We start from the raw sequence: 14,844 nt of genomic DNA, 5'->3' as shown, positions 1-14,844 counted from the left end.
ATGAAAATACTGAAAAAAGAATTTACAAGTTGGTGAAGAACCCTTTTTTTGGGGGGGGGGCACTATGCATCACGGTTGTTTGCTTCCTTTCCACTTCCATCCCGTGATCTCTCTCTTTGGTTTGCACCCACCTAGAGGCTGGCATCCCTACTTCCCACCAATGAGACACCAGGTTGGGATCATGCTTCAAGGCCTGCTTGTCAGTCTATAAACCCAGGCAAGCTCATAAGTGTGGAAATAGTCTTTTGAGTATTTGGGACCCAATCCCTGACTTTTGTTCAAGATCAAAATCAAGAATTTGGTTGAGAAACTAGTTCTGAGGCTTATGCTTTATTTCTTGAGTTATTTACTTCATTATACCCTGCCCTTCTCCTCAGTGGGGACCCCAAGTGGCTTAGTTAGACTGAGTTGTGTGACTGGGCCAAGGTCACCAAGGAAGCTTCTGTGTAGGAGTGGGGAGGATTTGAACTTGGGTCGCCCAGATCCTAGTCTGACACTGTAACTAGCAGGGGTCATTTCCTGCAGGAGCTCACAGGAGCAGAGCTCCGGCAGTAAAGAGCCCAGGGGGCGGACACATGCAACAAGCCCCACCCCCTGCTCCCAGCAGCCCTCAGTCAGAGCAAGAAGCAGCCAAGTAAGCTGCAGAGCCCCCCCCCTCCAAAACAGTCCAGTGGAGCCTTTAAGACCAAGTTTTATTCAGGTACAAGCTCTCCCTCCTCTGTGAGGACAGATCTGTATGTCCCCCCCCCCAACAGCTAGCAATCCAAAACAGCCCAGTGGAGCCCGAGTGGTGGGTGTTGCCTTCTGACATACTTCCGGTGATGTCAGGGGGTGTGGCATATGCAAATAAGTCATGCTAATGAGTTATGCTAATGAGCTCCTGCACCTCTTTTTCTACGAAATGACCCCGGTAACTACTATGCAACACTGGCTGTCTTTTGCAGTGGACCCCTGTGAAGGTCCTGGCTGCTGCATTTTGCTTGTGTCGGGGTTCAATTAGACATCCATAAACATATGGAAACAGCTGGCTTTGGAAAGAAATCTTTCCATCATAATACAAATATTCTTTTCAAAACATTATTATGTTGGAGCTATGATTCCCAAATGATGTACCAGGACCAGGAGGGGTGGTACAAGATATAAATAAAAGCCCCAAAGAAACTGCGCAGAGGAGGCTGCCCACTGTGTCTGTATGATTCTCTGTTTAGTGAGGTCTGGAGATCTGGACTTACAGCTGATCTCCAGACTACAGAGATCAGTTCCCCTGGCTGCTTTGGAGAGCGGACCGTATGGCAGTATCCCCACTGAGGTCCCTCCACTCCCCAAATAGGGTTGCCAGGTCCCCTCACCGTTGCGGTGGAGGGGGATTTGGGAGGTGTTCCGGGGTGGGCAGGATGGCACACAAAACAATCTGGTTTCTGGGCAAAACTCTATGTTTTTTGCCTTCGAAACCATAGAGTTTGCCCAAAAACCAGAGTGTCACCATGTGACATCCCTGGCACAATGACATCACCTAGAATTAACATCATCGTGTCAGGGATGTCATACGATGACATCCCTGTTTGGGGGTGGGGTTCCCCCCACCAGTCAGCTGACCGGTGGTGAATCAAAGCCCCCCCAAAACAGGGGAACCCCCACTGGGATCTGGGGGCTAGCAACCCTATCCCCAGGGCCGGCTCACCCACTAGGCAAACTAGGCATTCGCCTAGAGTGCTGGGCCCTGGATGGGGCGCCGAGCTGTGCCCCCCCCCCCCCCGCCGCCAAAAGCCCGCAAGCAGCTCTCCAAGTGTCAGCACTTCGCTAATTGGTGAGAGGCATCCGGTGAGCATCCCCCGCCTGGAGACAGGATCCCCCCCCACCTCCCTCCCAAACTGCCTTCAGAAGCGGAGCACGAGAGCAATCTCTCTTCCATCTTGGAGAGCGCTGCAGGAACATGTGGGGCGTGCTCGCTGGGTCTGACAGCTGTGGTGGGGAGGCGGTAGCAAAAGGGTGGCTGGCTCCAGAGGTTTCCAGGCCCCACCGGGAGGTTGGCATCTGCACCACAAGGCAGCCTCGCCTAGGGCACAGAAACACCTCGAGCCGGCCCTGCCTATCCCCAGACCTTGCCCTCCCAAGGGTCTACCTCCAAATCTTGAGGAATTTTCCCACCCCAAATTGGTAACTCTATTTTCCTCCAGTAAGCTCAGGGTGGCATATGAGCAGTTTTTTCTCTCTCTCCCCAATGGGTAGAAAAGCAGGCTTATTTCTTTAGTGGCCCAGCCACCCTGTGAGATAGTGGTCCCCAACCCGAAGGACATTTGTTTAGCCTTGACCAGCTCTGGCTCTGGCCTGGTGGAACACTCTCCCAAGCGAGATCAGAGCCCTGTGGAATTTGCTTCAGTTCCCCAGGGCCTATAAAATGGAGATGCTCCACCAGGCCTTTGGTTGAGGTTGTGGGTGTCCAGTTATATTAGCCTCCCCTGCCTCACCCGGCTCTGGCCTGGTATATTATCCGGGCAGAGACTATCGGTGGTGACTTTCCCACTGCTCAGTTGGTTCACTGTGGCTACACCTTTGCATAGATCTCATAGGAGTATTGTGCTCCCATGCCTGACTGCCATCCTGTATACTGTAATATTTATATTGTATTAGCGATTTATCTGTTTGTATAGCTGGAAGAATGTTGTAATCGTTTGAACTGTTTTATCACCTGTTGTAACCCACCCTGAGCCCTGCGTTGCAGGGGAGGGCAGGATAAAAGTCCAATAAAAAACATACATACATACATACATAGGTTACCAGGGTCACGGCAAGCTTCATGAATGAGTAGGGCAGGGGTCCCCAACCTTTTTGAGCCTGTGGGCACCTTTGGAATTCTGACACAGCATGGTGGGTGCAGCCACAAAATGGCTGCCACAAAAATGGCTGCTGCAGAGGTGCCACAGCCTACCTTCAGTCACACAATGAAGATCCTTGTGCTGTGGTTGCAGCTGCTGACAACAGCAATGTTTTTTAAAAATCTACAGAGCCAATCAAATCTCTAATAGCCAGTCTGAAAAGTACGCAAACGGAGAGTGATTTCAGCGAAGCGTACTTTATTCTATCCGGAACGAGACGACTTTGGCCAGCTCACAGGCCGGCTTCTATCCCCCGAGAAATTGCCACCCAAAACACACCCCTACTTCCCTATAGGTTATTTACAGTGGCCGAGAGTCCCATAGGCTCTCCGCCGGGAACCTAGCCCCCTGATTGGAGCGGGCTAGGATCCGCATAGTCCATTGTCTCTTGGAGCAAAGCTCTGCATTTGTCTCTGGACTTGTCTGGACTTGTCTGGACTTGTCAGGACTGGATACATTACACAGTCACAAGCCCTGCTGGGCACAAGTGCCATCTAGCCCCACACACTTTCTGAAAACACTTGGTGGGCACCAGAAAAGGCACCAGCGGGCATCATAGTGCCCACAGGTACTACACTGGGGAACCCTGGAGTAGGGATCGGAACCCAAACTTTGCTGGTCAAAGTCCAGTGCTTCAGTTACTACATAATATCAGCATCTTCTAAAATGGTACTAACCACTGCATGTTTGCAAGGTTTATATTTAAAATAATTTGGGGGAACTCTGTCCCCTAATTAATTGGGGGCACATTTTTAGTAGAGCCAAAGTTTTTCAGTTGATCGGACATTGTGGCTCTTGTTCATATCCGTCTAACTTTGTGAAGGTGATCACTGTGAGGTTGAATGCAAACTGCTCGTGGGTTCTGCCAGAACATGATGCAAATAGTTTACATTTCAAAGAGCTTGCTAAAGCTCGCATCTTCATTATCTTGAAAACAAAACACAAAAGCGGAGGCTACTTCCAAGCCCAACTGCAGTGCAAATTCCTCTGGAAGCATATGGCACCCCATATGGAATCAGAGCAAACAGCACAGCCAACCACATCCCTTGCAAAAAGGCGGAACGTGGAAAACGAATGGCTTCTTAATCTGCAGCTTGTCAGAGCTTCCCCCCACCAAACAGAAAGTAAACAAAGAAAATGGTTGTAGCTCATTGAAGCTGGTATACGAAGCTTTCGCTTTGTGGGATACTAGCCAAGTCAGATAATCCTGACAGATGCAATTTTCATGGAAAAAGCCAGTGACGCACGTCTTTCAAGACTCAGATGCCCAACTAATATGTCAGGCAGAGATAAGTCCATTTCTGAAAAATGAAATGACTGAGATGTTCTCTGAGGCAGGCGTCCGTGATCGAGGGATCAGTGCCCAAGCTGACACGGGGAGGATTTGGGTTGGGATGCAAGGCAGCGATGTATTTGGCTCCTTGGCCTGTCCTATAAATGGACTCAAGTAGGATCCTAATCTTGTCGCGTGCCAGAGGATGCATTCGGAGGTCAAGATAAGGTTGCAAGCTCTGGATGGGGAAATAGCTGGAGACTTTGGGAGTGGAGCCTGGGAAGGGTGGAGCCTGGGGAGGAGAAGGGACCCCAGAGGGCCATACGGCCAGAGAATCCACCCTCCAAAGCAGCCATTGTCTCCAAGGGAACTGCTCTTCATTGCTGGAGTTCAATTATAATAACAGGAGATCTCCAGGTGCTGCCTGAAGGTTGACAAACCTAGGTCAAGAGGCCCACGTCTATTTCTATGCTGCTTTTACCCCAAGGAGGCTCTTAAAACAATTTGCAGCTGAAAATAAATTTCTTAAAAAATAGTAGGTGGGACCTGGGGATGCCCTGAATTACAGCTCAACTACAAACTACAGAGATCATTTCCCCTGGAGAAAATGGATGTTTTGGAGGGTGGACTCTATGACACTTTACCCCACTGAGGTCCCTGTCCTCTCCAGGCTCAATCCCCAAATGTCCAGGAGTTTCCCAACCTGGATCTGGCCATCCTCCCCTCCCCATTTCCTGCTGGTGACCAGGGGGGACCTGGCAATCCTACATGCGAAACTGAGATATTCAAGAGGGCTTTTCTGCGCAGGGGATAGGGTTGCATTGTACAAAATGGTTTTACAAACTTGCTTGGATAAATTATGAGGGACTGTTGGTCTATACTGCTTTGTATAATTTATTGTGAGTAGGAACCTACTTATATATTTTCTGTACCATTTAATGGGTCATCATGTCCTTCAGGTCCTTTGGTGGTTCCAGACTTCTGAAACCCTATTGCATTTAGGGTTGCCAGTCCCAACCAATGTTCCCTCCAAGCTGTGGAGTCTTGTGAGCTACTGACATTAAAGTTGTGAGCGAGCGATTCGGCTGCTGCAGAAATTAGTTTGCTCTGGAGCCATCCTTCCTGAGCAAAGACAAAAATGTGTGAGCTGGAGGCTAAAAAACTGTGAGCTAGCTCACACTAACTCAGCTTAGAGGGAACACTGGTCCTGACCTGCTGCCGGTGGGGGGACGGGGCTTCTTCTCCAGGATCTTCTGGTGTGCATGCCGGGATCACACCAACGTGCCCGGTGCGAGGGCATCACCCGGAAGTGATGTCATCACACTAGGCACATCGCCAAGGGACGCTCTAGCATTTGGCCAGAAAACTCTAAAGCACCCCCCCTAGCGACGTGCCCGGCACAATGACATCATTCCAGGTGACATCATCGCTCCGGGCATGTTGATGTGATCCCCGCACTTTGGTGCAGGGTTCCCCCACCAGTCTGATCCGGGCTGGTGAATCGGGGGCCCTAAAAGTGGGCAACCCCCTGCCCCCCCTGGGGGAATGGCAAGCCTAATTGCATTGGTTATTGAATGTCCCATTTTATCAATCATTCTGTTTCACTATGCATTATCCGCTTTGAGTCTCTGTGAGAAAGGTGGACTAGAAATAATGTAAACAGAGCAAATTGCTTTAAAACACTAAAAGTGAAGTTAGCTAAAACAGACTTTCCACATTAAGGCTGCAGCCCTTAGGACACTGAATCCAGGCAGAAAACCAGGCCTATGATATTTGTTTATAAATATCTGAAGTTTAATAAATATGCATTATAAAGTCTCAGAAGTGAATGGAATAAGGTATTATATCACCCTGTTTTGTCCAAGGATTGGGATAGAGCCCTACATTTTATACCTGTTGTTTCTGTGGACCTCAAGGTGTCACATACTCAGCAAACAACTATGTTTAGGTACACCACAGGGCTCTTTTAGTAAACGACTAAGTAAAGTGGCTAATTGCTGGCATTGTAACTTACAAGACATACCTCTTAAACATGCTCTGGGCCTGTCCAGCTATTTGGTCTTTTGAGGAGGAAGTAATTACTTGTATCAGTTTTGTATTAGATTGTTCATTGATCTTTGAGGATGCTTATGTACTTGTGCTCGCTTCGGCAGCACATATACTAAAATTGGATGCTTATGTACTTTTAAACTATTTACCTGTCTCCTGGAGACTAACTAATGGCCATAGGGATGCCAGGCTCCAGGTGGGACCTGGGGAATCCCCTGGAATTACAGCTCAACTCCAGACTACGGAGACCAGTTCCCCTGGAGAAAATGGCTGCTTTGGAGGGTGGACTCTATGACACTGTACCCCACTAAGGTCCTTCCCTGTTTTCCCCAGGCTCTGTCCCCAAATCTCCAGGAGTTTCCCAACCTGGATCTGGCAACTCTACAACTGTACCCTCCTATCCTCAGCTGGTGGCCAAGGAGGACCGGGCTACCCTAGCATGGTCAACAAAAATAGGCCCTGTGCTCCCATGCTGTTATGAAAAGACTTTACTAAAAGAGGTAAATGCCCACCTCCACTCATCTGATGGACTGAGGACTTTACAACCTTATCAGCATTTGAATGTATGGCACATAGGTGACAATTGAGCATGGCCATATTTGTAGATATTTTGGAAACCTAAATATAGGTTCTTCTCTATAGATTTGCCACCATTGTTATATTTTGGCCCCGGTCACACGGGCCGGAAAACGCGGGGGGGGGAGGCGTGGCTATTTGCGGCGCTGCAAGTAGCCGCGTGACAACGCGATCAGACGCGTCAGTGGTAACCCACAGTTCCAGCCCTCGGCATGTGCGCTGCAACGCAGATGGCCAGAGAAGAAGAAGAAGAGATTGGATTTATACCCTGCCCTTCACTACCTAACAGTGTCTCAGAGCGGCTTATAAACTCCTTTCCCTTCCCCTCCCCACAACAGACACCCCGTGAGGTGGGTGGGGCTGAGAGAACTCTGACAAAAACTGCTCTTTTTCAAGGACAGCTGTTCCAAAGCTTGTGACTGACCCAAGGTCACATCAGCAGGTGCAAGTGGAGGAGTGGGGAATCAAACCCAGTTCTCCCAGATTAGAGTCCGCACACTTAACCATTACACCAAAGCCGGGCTGACGCGATCACACCAAGGGAGTCCGGAGGCAGCCCATGGCAAACCGCTTGCTACCACGTTCATTGAGGGTTGGTTTTTTTTGCGCATTTTCAGCAGCATGCCACAGGTGTGCTCCACTTCCCAGATGGGTGTGATCGCGGCTGGAAAATCTGCCATCCACTCGTGGCTCTCCCACGGCAAATTCCCCGTATGGACGGGGCCTTTGTAATCTTTCTTTATATATTTCTGTTTGGGGTAAAATAAATTTTAAAAAGAGCACTTTCCTAGCATTAAGCGCCAATGAATAAAACGGGATTCACTTCCAAGCAGACCTACTTAGGACAGCTCCAGAATACATGTATCATTCAAGCAATGACAGCAAATGTCAAAATGAGATTAAAATCAAATTAAGCAGGCTCCCAATCTGTTAAAACCGATTAACACCAGTGAAAACTAGAAGCGGAGGGCAGGGAATAGCTGAATTGTGGCCGTTCATGTTGGCGGGCTCAATCCCACCTCCTATGCACTGCCAACTATAACCTCTGAAGGAGCAACTAGGCATTTTATCTGTGCATGGTTCTGGATCCTTGCCGTTTACGAGGTTCCAAGTCACTCAGAGATCGTAATGCTTTGTAGGGTGCATCCAAGAGCAGAATAAAAACTGGAGTAGATACCTTCCCCACAGTTCTGCTTGAATTGCCTTCTGTTATTGCAGTGGCTCAAGTGGTTAAGATGCTGAACTGCCGACTGGAAGGTCAATAGTTCAGCAGTTCGAGACTCAAGTGCCGCATGACAGAGTGAGCTCCCGTCTCTGGTGCCAGCTCCTGCCAACCTAGCAGTTCTAAAGCAAGAGATTGCAAGTAGATAAACAGGTACCGCTTCAGTGGGAAGCTAACAGCGTTCTGTGCACCTTGGCGTTTAGTCATGCCAGCCACATGACCACGGAAATGTCTTTGGATAGCGCTGGCTCTTCGGCTTGGAAACAGAGATGAGCACCGCATCCCTCGAGTTGGATTCGACTGGCTTTCGGGCAAGGGAAACCTTTACCTTTACTATTGGGTTAATCCTTGTGTTCTCCTTTGGCTTCTCACCCTCCAGGTGGGGCCTTGAGATCCTCACCCCCAAATCTCCGGGAATTTCCCAACCCAGATTTGGCTTCTTTAGTTCCCCGACTCCCACAATCTTTTGGCAACCAAAGTGAATTTCATGTTCATCTGTTTAGAAATGAGTTAATGATTCAATTACTGTTGGCAATTTTCATTACAGTTACTCATTGTGATTTCTAGGCACACGATGGAGGCAATGAGGGGTGGTTGTGTGGGTGCAGTTTCCTCATGCTGCATCCATGGGATCAAAGGGCAATATTTATTCATTTAATGAAATGTAATTTCTGCGCGAGTGTCTTTGGACGCCAGGGAAAAACCTGGAGGAAGGAATCCACAGTTCCACGCCCACTGCCAGAAACTGCAGCAGAGCAAGACTCACTGTATATTCCACTATCTTAGACATCTTTGATGTCCACAAATGGTGGATATTCAGGAGACCCTGTCCCTGGCTTCGGCCTCCCACAGCTGGTGGGAGCAAAACAATATTTTTTAAAAGCCATAGGCGACAGCGTGATGTCACTTCTGAGGACAACCCAAAAGTGAGGTTAGTCCACTCTCAGAATTGCTGGAAATGCTATGGTTTAATCATGGAGTTTCTGGCAATGCCTAGAGAGCCATCACTTCCACATTTCCCCCAGAAGTGACATCACACTGTTCACAATGGCATTCCCCCCCATGCCCCCCCCCTGGCTCTTGCTGGTTGCTAGGCCATGCCTGGCAAACCCTAGCAATTCTACATCAGAGGAAACTGCGATGCAACCATTTGATTAATTAATGTAATAACTTTGACTTCGAAACATTTCCTCTGTGTCCATGGAGATTTTACAATTATGGGATCTTAGGAACCTTGTCAGAACAGTGGTACTTTATTTCTTTAATTACAGTAACTCTGTAACTTTGATATACCCTTGTGGATACATGGGAAGAGATTGGGGATTAAGTAGACGATGTATATGTGGCTGAGAGGTTTCTTGAATGAAATTGCTGGCCTAGGAAAATGTCTTTCTACTCAGTCTCTGAAAGAAGGAAAGTGCAGAAGAAAGGCAAGCAGGTTCCATGTTATCAGGCGCGGGGCAACTACTGAAAAGCCCCTGTTCCTGGTAAATTTCTGAATCCCTGGGTACAGTTCTATCATTGGCAAAATGCAATGGCAGGACAGTGGGGACATGCTATATGAGTATGTGTGGGCCAGAGGTTCTTTGAGCCTGGATGTTAATTGGTAGTTATATTTCTATTATTTATCCAGTGTGGTCAGAATGTCAGACTGCAAGAGCTAGGTTTGAATTCCCACTCTACCATGGAACTGTGCTGAGTGATGGGGTTTCCAGCTCTTGACTTGGGAAATACCTGGAGATTTTTTGGGGGTGGAGCCTGAGGAAGGTGGGGTTTGGGGAGGGGAGGGGCCTCAGTAGGGATGCCGGCCCCCAGGTGGGGGTGGGGACCCCCTGGTTTTTGGGGCTCCCCCCAGACACCAGCCAGCTGGCCAGTGGGGGGAAGCCCAGCCCCCAACAGTCCTCCGCAGCCCTGCACACACCTTCCCCACAAGCCGCAAATTCACGGCTTGCAGGACAGGAGCCTGTGGCTCCTGCTTGGAAAGAGCGAGGTTCAAATGTTGATAAGGTTGTTTTCTTAAAAAAAATAAACCCAATAAGAGGACAAAATGGGCTAAGGAAGAGGAGATCAGACCGAAAAAACTGAAATTTTAAAACACCGTACTGAAATAAAATCGAAACAAACATGTCTGGGAAAGATTTAGTTTCTCAGAACATGGGAGAGAGCAGAAGGGAACACTGTGATCTGATCCACTTTGATCTGAACTGGGATGTCTGTCTGCTGAGGCTGCCAATCTCCAGGTGGGGCCAGTCTCCCCACTGTTCCCCAGACAACAGAGATCAGTTCCCCCGTGGTAATAAAATGTGATCATTTTGAAAAAGAAACTATACAGAAATACAATTATATTGTTTCTTGCATTTGTATTTTAAATAAATGTCTCTAATAGGGCTATCCTAAGCACAGTTATACCCTTCGAAGCCCATCAGCTTTAATGGATTTAGAAGAGTGTAACTCCTTTTAGGATTGCACAGTTACTGCACCAGTCTAGGAATGAAAGAGCAGACAGTGGCCCGGCTGAAAGGAGAAGAACAGTGGCCTTTCCTGGGGGTGGGAGACCATTTCTTGCCCCAGTTTCCATCGCACACTCATTTCAAGCCTATTCTGTTTATTTTTGGATGGCTCCATTTGCCAGCTCTTGCTTATCTTCCATCTTTGATTTCTGTATAATCACCTTCTTAGGCTTTTGTGTTCTTCTGGTTCTGTCTTGCTGCTTATTAAACTTGGGGGGGGGGTTTCTCTGTCTTTCATATGATCCCTAGTGGGGCTTGAATGTTCAGAGAGGTGGCTTACTGTTGCCTGCCCGTGTCCCGGCCCTGGAGGTCTCCTATCCATGTACTTGCCAGGGTCGGCCCTGCTTAGCTCCTGAAATCTGATGAGATTGGGCGTGCCTGGGCTACCCAGGTCACAGTCTGTCCCCCCACCCCCTCTTGATCTTTTATTTATGGAATTCATTCCTGGCTAATACTTGGCCAATTGATTTTCATCCCCAGTTTTAAAAAATCATGTTGCTTGTGATCTATTAGTTTCTGCTAGCCTACAGCAAAGTTGCCACGGTGTGAACTGCGGCTGCTAAGAAAAGGCAAGACTCCCCCAGTTCAAATCTCTCTACTGCCATAATAATTGCGTTTAGGCAATCACCTGTATCTGATAGTAATATTGACCTGATCTCTACTACCTAAAGAACAGTTGTAATTTTGAGTGATCTCCAGCCCTCACCTGGAGATTGGCAATGATGGTTCCCCAGAAGGGAATGGTTGGTTTGGAGGGTGGAGTCTATGGCTTTGACCCTGTCCGAGGTCCCACACCTCCTGAAACCACACCCTCCCCAGACTCTATCCCTCACATCTCCAGAAATTTCCCACCTGGAGTTGGCAACCCTAGCTCCTTCCCAGCCTATCATCAACCTACCTTTATTTCCCCCTCACTCTTCAGCTTTCCACCCCCCACATACCTGCAGCCTCTCCCGTGCTCTGAAGCCCTAACTGCTACGTCACATTGGCTGTCATATGGGGGCCCCCTCAGCAGCATATAAGGATACAGAGCCCACCATTTTCTCCAGGGGAACTTATCTCTGCCATCTGGAAAGCAGTTGTAATTCTGAGTGATCTCCAGCCCTCACCTGGAGATTGGACACATTTTACCTCAGAACAGCAAACTCTTTAGAATGTTAGAGGCAAAAGCCAATCAAGTTCCATATGCAAACGACCTCTGTGTTCCGAGGCAAAAGCCAATGAGGCTGCATATGCAAATAATCTCTGTGTTCTGACTGGCTACGGGCGGGGGGGGGAGAGGAACAGCAAACTGTTTGGAATGTTGGAGGCGAGACTCAAGCAATGCAGCCAGTGGATAGGGACAGATTCTGAGTGACACACCAGGGCGCCAACTAATTCTGGAGTGTATGGAATGTTCTAGAGAAGTGCCACCACCATTTAGGGTTGCCAAGTCAAATCTCCTTACCGGCGGGGGAGTGTCGCCGGGCTCCGGGAGCTCTTCTCTTATGCGCACGGAAGTGACGCGTGACGTCGATCACGTTGGGGGCGTGGCCCTGATCGTCAGAGGGAAAACCATAGAGTTAGGACGTGGTTGCGTCACCTCTGATGCGCTTCGGGGGGCGGAGTTCCCCCCGGGGCCCAATTCCGTGGCACCGGAAATCGGGCCTCCAAAGCGGGGGTTTACCCGCCACCCGCCCCCACTTGGCAGCCCTACCACCATTCGGCTTTTATATATAAGGGAGATTATCCGTCTATGAATTGGTACTGCCTGTTCTTTAGGAGTATTGTGTGAATATGTAGCTGTTTAGATGCTATGACTGCCAACCTGCTGGTGGTGGCAGGAGATCTCCTGGGATTACATCTGACGTTCTGATGACAGAGATCAGTTCACCTGGGGGAAATGGCTGCTCTGGAAGGTGGGCTCCATGGCATTATACCCCATCAAAGGCCCTCCCCTCCCCAAACCCGCAAACTTTTCAAGCTTCACCCCCCCAAAAAAAAATCTTCAGGTATTTCTCAATCTGGAGCTGGCAACCCTGTTAGGTGCTCAACTGTTTATGGTGGTGGCTGTTGCCGTTAGCGATGATTGAGCTAGGCTTGAATCAGGACAGGTACAGCCATTTGGCAACAATATTGGAGAAGTCTTGGAAAAATTGCTCTTAATTTTTAGGCCTTTCCTGAGAATCCCCAACCTCTCCCTTCCACCAAGGACCCCCCCCCCCATGCTTCAGCCACCAACAACAGCCCCCCTACACTTTCTAGTGGCTGCAAGGCCGCTGCTGCTGAAGGACAGGAGTGTTGACACACAGACATCCTCACTTGCTCTAGTCCTTGAGACCTTCACTGGTGCTGTAATCACTAGGCAACCCACTTCGATAAAGTTTTTTTTTAATCTGTTCGTTAATTCTTTATGAGTTTCCCCTCGCATCTAATTACTTGAGTGAATTTTAAAGACCCAGTAATCTCAGAGAAGAGTGTGACCTCCTCTCCTGGAGGCGTTCCTCCGGGCAACAAAAGAATGAGGATCGAAGCAGAGGGCGGGGTAAAGAAGGGGCGGGGCTTCACCACGTGACCGCCCTGCCCCCTAGAGGTTATCTTCCGGAGCTCCGTACCTGAGAGCTCCCCCCCGACTAGAGCCCTGCTTGAGTGAATTTTAAAGACCCAGTAATCTCAGAGAAGAGTGTGACCTCCTCTCCTGGAGGCGTTCCTCCGGGCAACAAAAGCCCAATTACATCGTTCCCTGGCCCTTACGATCTGAGCATGATGATAACCCCCAAAGAATTGTTTGCTGGGCTTCTGTCCCATCAGCAGTGAATTATGGAATCCTGAGGAGCCACAAATGGTAAGAAAACTTCAATCGTGGCAGCTAAATTCCTCCTCCACTTGCACCTGCTGGATGACCTTGGGCAAGCCATAGTTCTGTCAGAGCTGTTCTTGAAAAAGAGCAGTTTCTGTCAGAGCTCTCTCAGCCCCACCTCCTTCACAGGGTGTCTGTTGTGGGGAGGGGAAGGGAAAGGAGTTTGTAAGCCGCTCTGAGACTCACTTGGGTAGTGAAGGGCGGGGTATAAATCCAATCTTTTCTTCTTCCTCCTCCTCAAATAATGCCTTGTCACGAGTGTTTAAAAACATCTAATGCCTATTCCTTTACATTGTTCATCAAGTCACACGTAGGGTTGCCAGCTCCAGCTTGGGAGATTCCTGGAGATTTTGGGGGGGGGGAGACTAGAGTTTGGAAAGGGAGCGGTACAGCACGGATGTGATGCCATAGAGCCCACCCATCGAAGCTCCTGTTTCCTTCAGGGGAACTGATTTCTGTAGTCTGGAGATCAGTTGCAATTCCAGGAGATCTCCAGGCCTTGCAATGAAAGTGGCAACCCGACATGATCCTGAGAAGAACTCTGCTAGATCAGAGAAATGATCCAGCAACAGATATGTGTTGGGTTGAAGGTGGGGGGGGGGCAGCTATTTGTTTTAATGGCAGCTAGCTAACTGTATAATAAAGGCAATTAAAAGGCTACTCAGTCATCGGAGACAGAGAAACAAAACAGAGTCAGAAGTTTGGCCAAGTGGCAACAAGAGTTGTCAAAATTTGTCTGGGCAGGCAAGAAACCAAGGATCAAAATGAAAATACTTTGTGATGCCAAAGAAAGAGGAGGACTACAAATGCCAAATCTTAGACTATATTATGAAGCGGTTTGTCTAACATGGATGGATCAATGGGTGAAGCTTGGAAATGACAGATTGTTGGGGTTGGAAGGGCATGATTGTAGATTTGGCTGGCATGCATATTTATGGTATGACAAGATAAAAATGGACAGTTTTTTTAAACTTCACTTGGTGAGAAAAGCTTTGTATATGGTATGGACGAGATATAAGAAGTACCAGAGTGACTTAAGACCATTGTGGATTGTACCAGTAGAAGTGTTGATATCTTACTCAAGACAGCGAGGTAGAGACTGGTTGCCATATAGAGATTTAATTAAAAAAGAGGGAACAGAGTGGGTAATGAAAAAGCAGAATGAAATTGAATATGAATATGAGTGGTTGAAATATATGCAGATTTATGATCTTTTTAGATCTGACAAAAAAAACTATGGTTTTAGAGAGGAAAAAAATGAAATTGAAAAGGTATGGGAGAGTGGAGGAGGAAAAAATATTTCTAAAATGTATAAGGTGTTGTTAAAATGGTATACTGAAGATGAAACTGTTAAAGAACAAATGTTAAAATGGGCTATTAATATGAATAAGGAAGTAAAATGTTTTATATGTTTTATTCCTAAAAAAAAAAAAAAATTGTTTACCAAAAAAAAAAAAAAGAAGTTTAGCAGGAACTGGTACCAAGAAACAGGAAATTGG

Source organism: Gekko japonicus, unplaced genomic scaffold, assembly GCF_001447785.1.
Source record: "Gekko japonicus isolate JY-2015 unplaced genomic scaffold, Gekko_japonicus_V1.1 scaffold815, whole genome shotgun sequence".
NCBI classification, from domain to species: domain Eukaryota; kingdom Metazoa; phylum Chordata; class Lepidosauria; order Squamata; family Gekkonidae; genus Gekko; species Gekko japonicus.
The sequence above is the reverse complement of the archived record's forward strand: the minus strand, read 5'-3'. Positions refer to the sequence as shown.